The sequence below is a fragment of the Nicotiana attenuata genome, chromosome 10 (genome assembly GCF_001879085.1).
Source record: "Nicotiana attenuata strain UT chromosome 10, NIATTr2, whole genome shotgun sequence".
Taxonomy (NCBI): Eukaryota; Viridiplantae; Streptophyta; class Magnoliopsida; order Solanales; family Solanaceae; genus Nicotiana; species Nicotiana attenuata.
The window spans coordinates 6,308,534-6,316,808 of NC_031998.1; positions in this window are offsets into that span (position 1 = coordinate 6,308,534).

An 8,275-nucleotide genomic window follows, 5' to 3' on the forward strand; every position below is an offset into this window, starting at 1 on the left:
TTCGAGTAAGGACTTCCTATCTAAAAATATGTGTTGAATTAGTCCGCTCATCGCTTTAATTTAATTTAAGATTAAACCAGTACGTGCAAGACATGCTAAACTCTATGGCTTTATCTGATTTTAGGAGGCTTATGTGAGCCCTACTTGCTTATTTGCTTTCCCCTTTACTTGCATTATGTGTTTTGATTGACGCCTTAGTATTTTGTCCTTTGAAAACTCTCCAAAAGGCCCCAAACCCCTCTCCCATTAGGACTAGTTAGTCCAAATGCCTCCGGGACTGATTGGATTGGGACGTGTACTAGCATGCAATATGTAACGAGACATTCCGCGCATTAATACCTTAATGGGATGGGAAGGGTAGATACGGATATGTTGACCACGCGATAACACCATGTGTATAAACGGTTACCGGGTGTTGTGTGGGGTGATCCATATTATTTATAAACCTAGGACCCCCTTTCCCTTTACTTGTTTATTATTATTTTTAGAATTGTTTAAACCATTTCCTCAAAATTTCTGCTTTCTTTATTTTTCTCCAAATTTTCAATTCACTTGCAACATTATGTGTCAATCCCCTTCTATTTGAGACCTCTATTTGTTTACTTCTTGTTTGCACTTAAAGTCACAATTATAACATGGGCGGGAACCACACTAGTGGATCTTGAGGGGTGCCTAACACCTTCTCCTCGAGATAATTTCTAGCCCTTACCCGAACTCAGGTTCATCATCTCAAATTCTTCCTTGAAGTGTCCTAATGCACTATAATCATTAGGTGGCGACTCTTCAATTCCAAAACCCAATTCCCAAACGGGAATAGAGTTGTCTTTTCCAAAAATGTCGTAAACCCAAATTCTTCGGAAAAAGGGGGCGTCGACAACCGCAGACCACCCAAATAATACACGGCCATCGCTGAACCCATCGACCAGCTATATGAAAGGTTGAAGGCTGTTGGTTACGTCTCTCTCATCCCTGTTGTGGCCACGGAGAACTCATCCCAATGGGTTAACCCAAATAAGACTTGTGCGTACCATTCTGGTATGAAAGGGCACACCATTGACGAATGCCGCACATTGAAGGACAAAATCTAGACTTTGATTGACAACAAGATCATCAAGGCAAAGGAGGCTACACCTAATGTTTGCAATAACCCCCTACCAGATCACAGGGGTGAAGGTGTCAATGTGATAGAGATGGATGAAGAATGGGATCCGGAGGGATCAATCGGACTCATCAAAGAGGGTGACGACCCCAAGAAACCCGCAGTCACTCTCAACCCCATTATACTGCAGGTACAGCCGCCAGTAGAGGTCAAGGTAACTGCATCAATCCCATTTGAAGTTGAGGTAACACCCCCTGCAGTTGCACCTATTTCGTTTGGGGTGAAAGTAGCCACACCATTTACAGTGACAGTATCGACCACACCACCTTTCACCACCGAGGTTGTACCATGAGATTATGTGGCCGAAGCTAGAAGAAAAGGAAAAAACAAGATGGGGGAATCTGGTGCTGCAAAAGGGATGACTAGGACTGGAAGGGTCTATACACCCGAGCATTTGGGAGAGTCCAGCAAACAGGCCTCTAACAGACATCCCGTTATTGAAACAGGTCCAGATGACCTCTGGAGGAAAGTACAAGCAAGGGAGTATTCAGTCATCGATCATCTGAACAAGACTCCCGCTCAAATATCTATCCTGTCACTGCTACAGAATTCAGAAGCACACAAGAACGCTCTGATGAAAGCACTGAATGAAGCATATGTTCCCAATAACATCACAAGCGGAGAGATGGCTAACATGGTGGGACAGGAATTAGAAAGTCACAAAATCACCTTCCACGAGGATGAGTTGCCGCCTGAGGGTCTAAATCACAATAGGGCACTGCGTATCACAGTGGAATGCGAAGACTACTCCATTACCAGGGTCATGATTGATGGAGGATCCAGTCTCAATATTTGCCCATTAGCAACACTGAAGAGATTGGTCAAAGGCCTATACGAGATACGAGAAGGGACCATGAACGTAAAGGCATTTGTTGGGTCTTAAAAGGAAACCATCGGGGAAATTCAACTCTGTCTGCAAATGGGCCTACGTGGTTTAATGTCGAGTTTCAGGTGCTGGACATATCTGCATCCTACAATCTGATGTATAGATACACGCCGTTAGGGCTATGGCATCAACATTGCATCAGGCAGTAAAGTTTGAGTGGAACCATCGGGAGGTAATTATCCATGGAGATGGGAGCAACCCCATTTACACGCGTCAGACTATTCTGGTGGTCGAGAATAGGAGAAAGCTAGGTGGAGAAACTTATCATCATATCGAGTGGGTCATTGCAATCGACAAAGATAAGTGGTGGGATAGCAAGATAGCAAGAATGAAGAACTGGGGAGGGTATGAGCCTCGCAAGGGTCTTGGTAAAAATCTTCAGGGTATCACCAAGACAATACAGCCAAAGCGCCATGGTACCACTTTTGGGCTGGGATATCAATACACCTGGCAAGAATACAATGAATGGTCACTACCATGGCGAGGTCCGTACTATCCATTGGAGCAGCCTATAATGCACTTGAGTCAGACCTTCCAACAGGCCGACATCATATGGGGATCAGAGGAGGAAGAAGCATTGGCAGCCTTAAGGAACCTGTTCTTGGAGGATGAGGACATGGACTGTTGTGTGATTGTTGAGAAGGAGGAGGAGGAGGAGGAAGGCCCTACCATCCGGGCTGTGGAGAAAGGATCATTCCTCAAGAATTGGACGGTCAGACCATCCAGGGCCCGACGAGTCCCGGGGTAGCAAGGCTGAACAATATTGTTTTGTTTATTTTCTAAGACAAATGATTTCCCTTTTTGCCATTTTGTTTTAAATAATATTTCCAATGTTCCGAAAACATTTTTTAAATTATTGAAAATCGCTTTTATGCTTCAACGAATCAATATTTATTATTACAATTTTTCTCTCATATCTTTATCTGTACAGCATTACTATTTCCTGTCTCGATGAACCGGCAACTATGACATGTAATGAGACGACGCAACAAAAGGATAGTGATTCGGAAGATGAAGATGTCATACCCGAGGAAATTTTCAGAGAACTAGAAGACTTTGAGAACAAGCCCAAGTCCAATCTGGATAAAACAGAAATAATCAACTTGGGAGACTCCGAAACTATCAAGGAAACCCGTATCAGCATCCACCTGTCGCCATCAGAAAAAGAAGAGTACACACAGTTCTTGAAAGAGTATGAGGACATCTTTGCATGGTCATACGATGATATGACCGGGTTAAGTATATCCATTGTGGCTGACAAGTTGCCCATAAACCCAGCATGTCCACCAGTAAAACAGAAACTCAGGAAGTTCAAGCCTGACATGAGTCTAAAAATCAAGGAGGAGGTTACTAAGCAAATCAAGGCCAAGGTCCTCCGGGTGGTTGAATACCCAACTTGGCTAGCCAACGTCGTGCCAGTTCCAAAGAAGGATGGGAAGGTCAGGGTCTGCGTTGATTATCGGGATCTCAATAGGGCTAGCCCAAAGGATGATTTCCCGCTTCCAAACATACACATCCTAATCGACAATTGTGCCAAGCATGAGCTCCAGTCGTTTGTGGATTGTTTTGCCGACTACCATCAGATCTGGATGGACAAAAAAGACGCTGAGAAAATGGCTTTCATTACACCATGGGGAGTATATTGTTATAAGATGATGAAATTTGGTCTAAGGAACGCTGGGGCCACCTACATGAGGGCTACCATTTTTCATGACATGATACATAAGGAGATCGAAGTATATGTGGATGACATCATCATCAAATACAAGATAGCCACAGATCATATAGCCTATTTGAGGAAGTTTTTCAACAGACTGCGGAGATACAACCTAAAATTAAACCCCGCAAAATGTGTAATTGGGGTTCCTGCCGGAAAGTTACTGAAGACAAAGGGAAATTATCTCCCAACTGGCAAGGCCCTCACATGGTTCACAGGGTTTTGACAGGAGGAGCCCTCATACTTACAGAAATGGACGGAGAAGTTTGGACAAAACCGATCAACTCAGTTGCGGTCAAACGATATTATGTGTAATTATTTATGTTTTCACAAAATGATGTAAATTGAACTACGCTTGACCTGATTCCCATTTAAGAGGGGATAATAGGAAGCCCTGTGGGTTCGGCCATATCATAATAAAAATTTCATTCCCCCCCTCCCCCCAGAACTAGAATCTAGGGCAGAATATTGAGGAGGACCCTCAAAATGCTGGAGCAAGTCCAGCCAACACCATCATAGTCAGAAATCAATCAGAAACTAGGGCAGAAATTTGAGGAGGACCCTCAAAATTCCGAAGCAATTTCAGTTGATCGCAACATGTGCAGCAGTCAGACGTGTCCGTCTAACTGGGGTAGAATTTTGAGGAGGACCCTCAAAATTCTATAAGCAGGAGAGGTTGCAATGTCTCGGATCGTGTCACAGTCAATGGTTCATCTAACCAACATATTTTTATTACGTCTTTGAAACTATGCATGCTTGCTTGCAAAATAACTCTATTTAGCTAACGCTACCCCCAATGATTGAACAGGACCTTCGGACCAAGCAAAGCAAGCCAAGCAAGCCGACGGAGGCACGAACCAACCTCCCTTTTATAGAACTCACGATCTTTCTTTGGATGCGGGAGCGAATGACACATAGGCTTCCAAGTCACAATCTTCGTAACAACCATGATACCGAAATCTATTATTAGCTAAGAAAACTCTGCTATCACCTGCTATTTTATTTTTGCATGGGACTAAGCCCTGTCCTAAATCCTGCATGAGACTAAGCTCTATCTCCAGTTGCATGAGGCTAAGCTCTGCCTCCATACCTGCATGAGACTAAGCCCTGCCTCCATCTTGCATAAGACTAAGCTATGCCTACCACTTGCATAGGACTAAGCCCTATCCCAAATCCTGCATGAGACAAAGCTCTGTCTCCATCTGCATGAGGCTAAGCCCTGCCTCCATACCTGCAAGAGGCTAAGCCCTGCCTCCATATTTGCATAAGGCTAAGCATTGCCTTCATCTGCATGGGACTAAGCCTGTCCCGCATCCTGCATGAGACTAAGATCTGTCTCCGTCTGCATGAGGCTAAGCCCTGCCTCCATATTTGCATAAGGCTAAGCACTTCCTTCATCTGCATGGGACTAAGCCATGTCCCGCATCCTGCATGAGACTAAGCTTTATCTCCGTCTGCGTGAGGCTAAGCCCTGCCTCCATATTTGCATAAGGCTAAGAACTGTCTTCATCTGCATGGGACTAAGTCCTGTCCCGCATCCTGCATGAGACTAAGCTCTGTCTTCATCTACATGAGGCTAAACCCTGCCTCCATCTTGCATAAGGCTAAGCTCTGCCTTCCACTTGCATGGGACTAAGCCATGTCCCAAATCCTGCATGAGACTAAGCTCTATCTCCATCTGCATGAGGCTAAGCCCTGCCTCCGTATCTGCACGAGGCTAAGCCATGCCTCCATTTTTCATAAGGCTAAGCTCTGCCTTCCACTTGCATGGGACTAAGCCCTGTCCCAATTCATGCATGAGACTAAGCTCTATCTTCGTCCACATAAGGCTAGCCCTGCCTCCAGATCTGCACGAGGCTAAGCCCTGCCTGCATTTTGCATAAGGCTAACTCTGCCTTCCACTTGCATGGGACTAAGCCCTGTCCCGAATCTTGCATGAGGCTAAGCCCTGCCTCCACATCTGCATGAGGCTAAGCCCTGCCTCCATTTTGTAAAAGGCTAAGCTCTACCTTCCATTTTTCATGGGACTAAGTCGTGTCCCGAATCTTGCATTAGGCTAAGCTCTGCCTCTTATTTGCACAAGGCCAATCATCGCCTTTATTTACCAAGACTTAGCACTATCTCTCCGGCACTATCTATTTGCTCCTCTTTTGTGCTGAGCTCTGCTCTCAACCTCACTAGACTAAGCCTTGTTTTGTTGATTCTAGCATCAGACTATTGCATCTCATGGGCTGAAATATCGCCGACTTGTCCAAAAGCGTCATTGTCTAAAGGCATCATCCTCATAGCCAGAAGACACTATGCCACGGCCTGAGGATCTCTCAAATTTGCATATCATTATTCAAAGAGTCATGGTTCGGAGGCACCATTTTCATGGCCCGAGAACATCATTTCATGGCCTGCGAATCTCCTATCTCACAATTCATGGCCCAGGATATCATAGTCTAAGGACGTCATCCGCACCATCCAAAGACAATCTCTCATGGTCCAAAGGGAATTTGCATCACGTCTAAATTCTCGCAGTAATATACGCACTTGCATGCACCATATTTTGAGTTTTGCAGGTAATCCAGGAGGTAACCGTTTCTTTTAATAGGAGCAGCCTTTGCTCCGATTTTCGTTCGCGCCGTTTTTCACTTTTCCATTCATAACCGATTCTCATCAGTTACACATCCCACTCCGTGATATCTAGCTATCTGCCCTATAATACATCTGTTACATTTCAGATTCGCAACTATAACTCTATCCGATCTCACCTTTCACAAAAAAAGACCCTTTGATGAAATTGGCTACCATTCCTATAACAAATCCATTAGCTTCATTCGTCGGTGGATCCAGGATTACACATGGCCTGATTCCTATAAAACCAGGGATATGTAGGCAGCTCAAATACCAGGGTTCAGCCTATATTTTCCAAAATGCCCATTCGGTCAAAATTGGCCATCATTTCGTTACCCGAAAACTCTTTCATCCTTTTCGGGTAAAGAGGGGCAGCTGTTGATACCCAATTTTTCCCTATAATACTTTTTAAATTGCATATATACCTTCAAAACTATGAATTAGCATCAATTGATATTTTTCCATAATTTCTATATTTTAGATTAATTTATCCTAATATTTTATTTATATAAATAATTACAAAATTGCATCACAAATGACTTTATAACATTTCACTCTTTAATTGCATTGGTTATGGAACCCTATTACTGAGTAACATTGAGATCGTTGTTGTGCAAAGAAGATAAAACATGTGCACAAGTTTGCAGGTGTGCTAAATGTTTGGTAATTGGGAGGTTATGGATATGAGACAGTCCGATTTGAGATGGCTGGGAATTGTGCACCAGAAATAATATGATTTATTGAGCCGACATCGCCGTTTCCTTGTTTGAGTACATTGTTTTTTTACTTGTCTGTTTGTTCCGGCCTATGTGAGTGTTAATTTATTTAGTTATCTTTCGTTTCCAATCGTGTTTCCCTTTTAATTGTTTCTATTGATTGTAGTTTGTCTTTCCGTACTGTGGATATTCTTTGTCATTCGTTAGGTTGATAGTTATTATTCATATCCTATTCATTTATTTGACCTGTAGGTTGTCTGGACTGTTCCTTCGTTCACTACCCCACTGAGGTTAGTTCTTGATACTTACTTGGGCACCGCATCTGTGGTGTGCTCATATTACCACTTCTGTATATTTTTGTGCTTAAAGATCCATGTATGGGTTGATCGTAGTAAAGCTGTAGCGGTCGTGTTGGTGGAGATCAGGAAAAACCTTGCTTACAGCATTCGCATGCCTCTGAGTCAACTCCATTTGTTCTTTATTTCCAATTTTGTTCCTTTTATTTCGGAAAAGTAATTGTATTTATTTGTTATAAACTACTCTTTAGAAAGCTTGTGACTTGTACCGCCGTGTTCGGAATGTAATTTGTCATTATAAATTAATTAAATTTAGTAAAACATCAATGTTATTTCAGTTTAATTTTAGGCTTACTAGTTTAGAGATTAAGGTGCCCATCACGACTCCTTCGGGGATTTTGGGTCATGACAGTTGTTTAGGTTTATTATGGTAAGGGATAATGGACCGGGTGATAAGAAATTGATCAACGGTCAGGGATTGGACGGGGGGGTTATTGGGTCGCTCATATCAGACTTTGGGCTCTAGGGAGATTGGGCCAAAATTAAAAGGGTTTTTGGCGTTGGCCTCTTTTTGGTTAAATCTGAAAATTAAGGGCTTATTTATTTTAATTACCCAATTAATTAATAAAAATTTATTTATAAAATATAATAAATTATGAAGGACCAATTCTCATTGCATAGGGAAAAATTGTTTCCAAAACAATTTATGTTCGTATATTTTTAAAAATTATAATGGACCAATTTCTGGTTAAAACAATGCAGTAATGTTTATGTATGGGCTATTAATTGTAAAGTATTGCAATTGTAACCAAAGGTGTAAAAGCCATTATGAAAAATAATTTGAACTTAAATACGACCATTAAAATAGTAATATTAAATCAT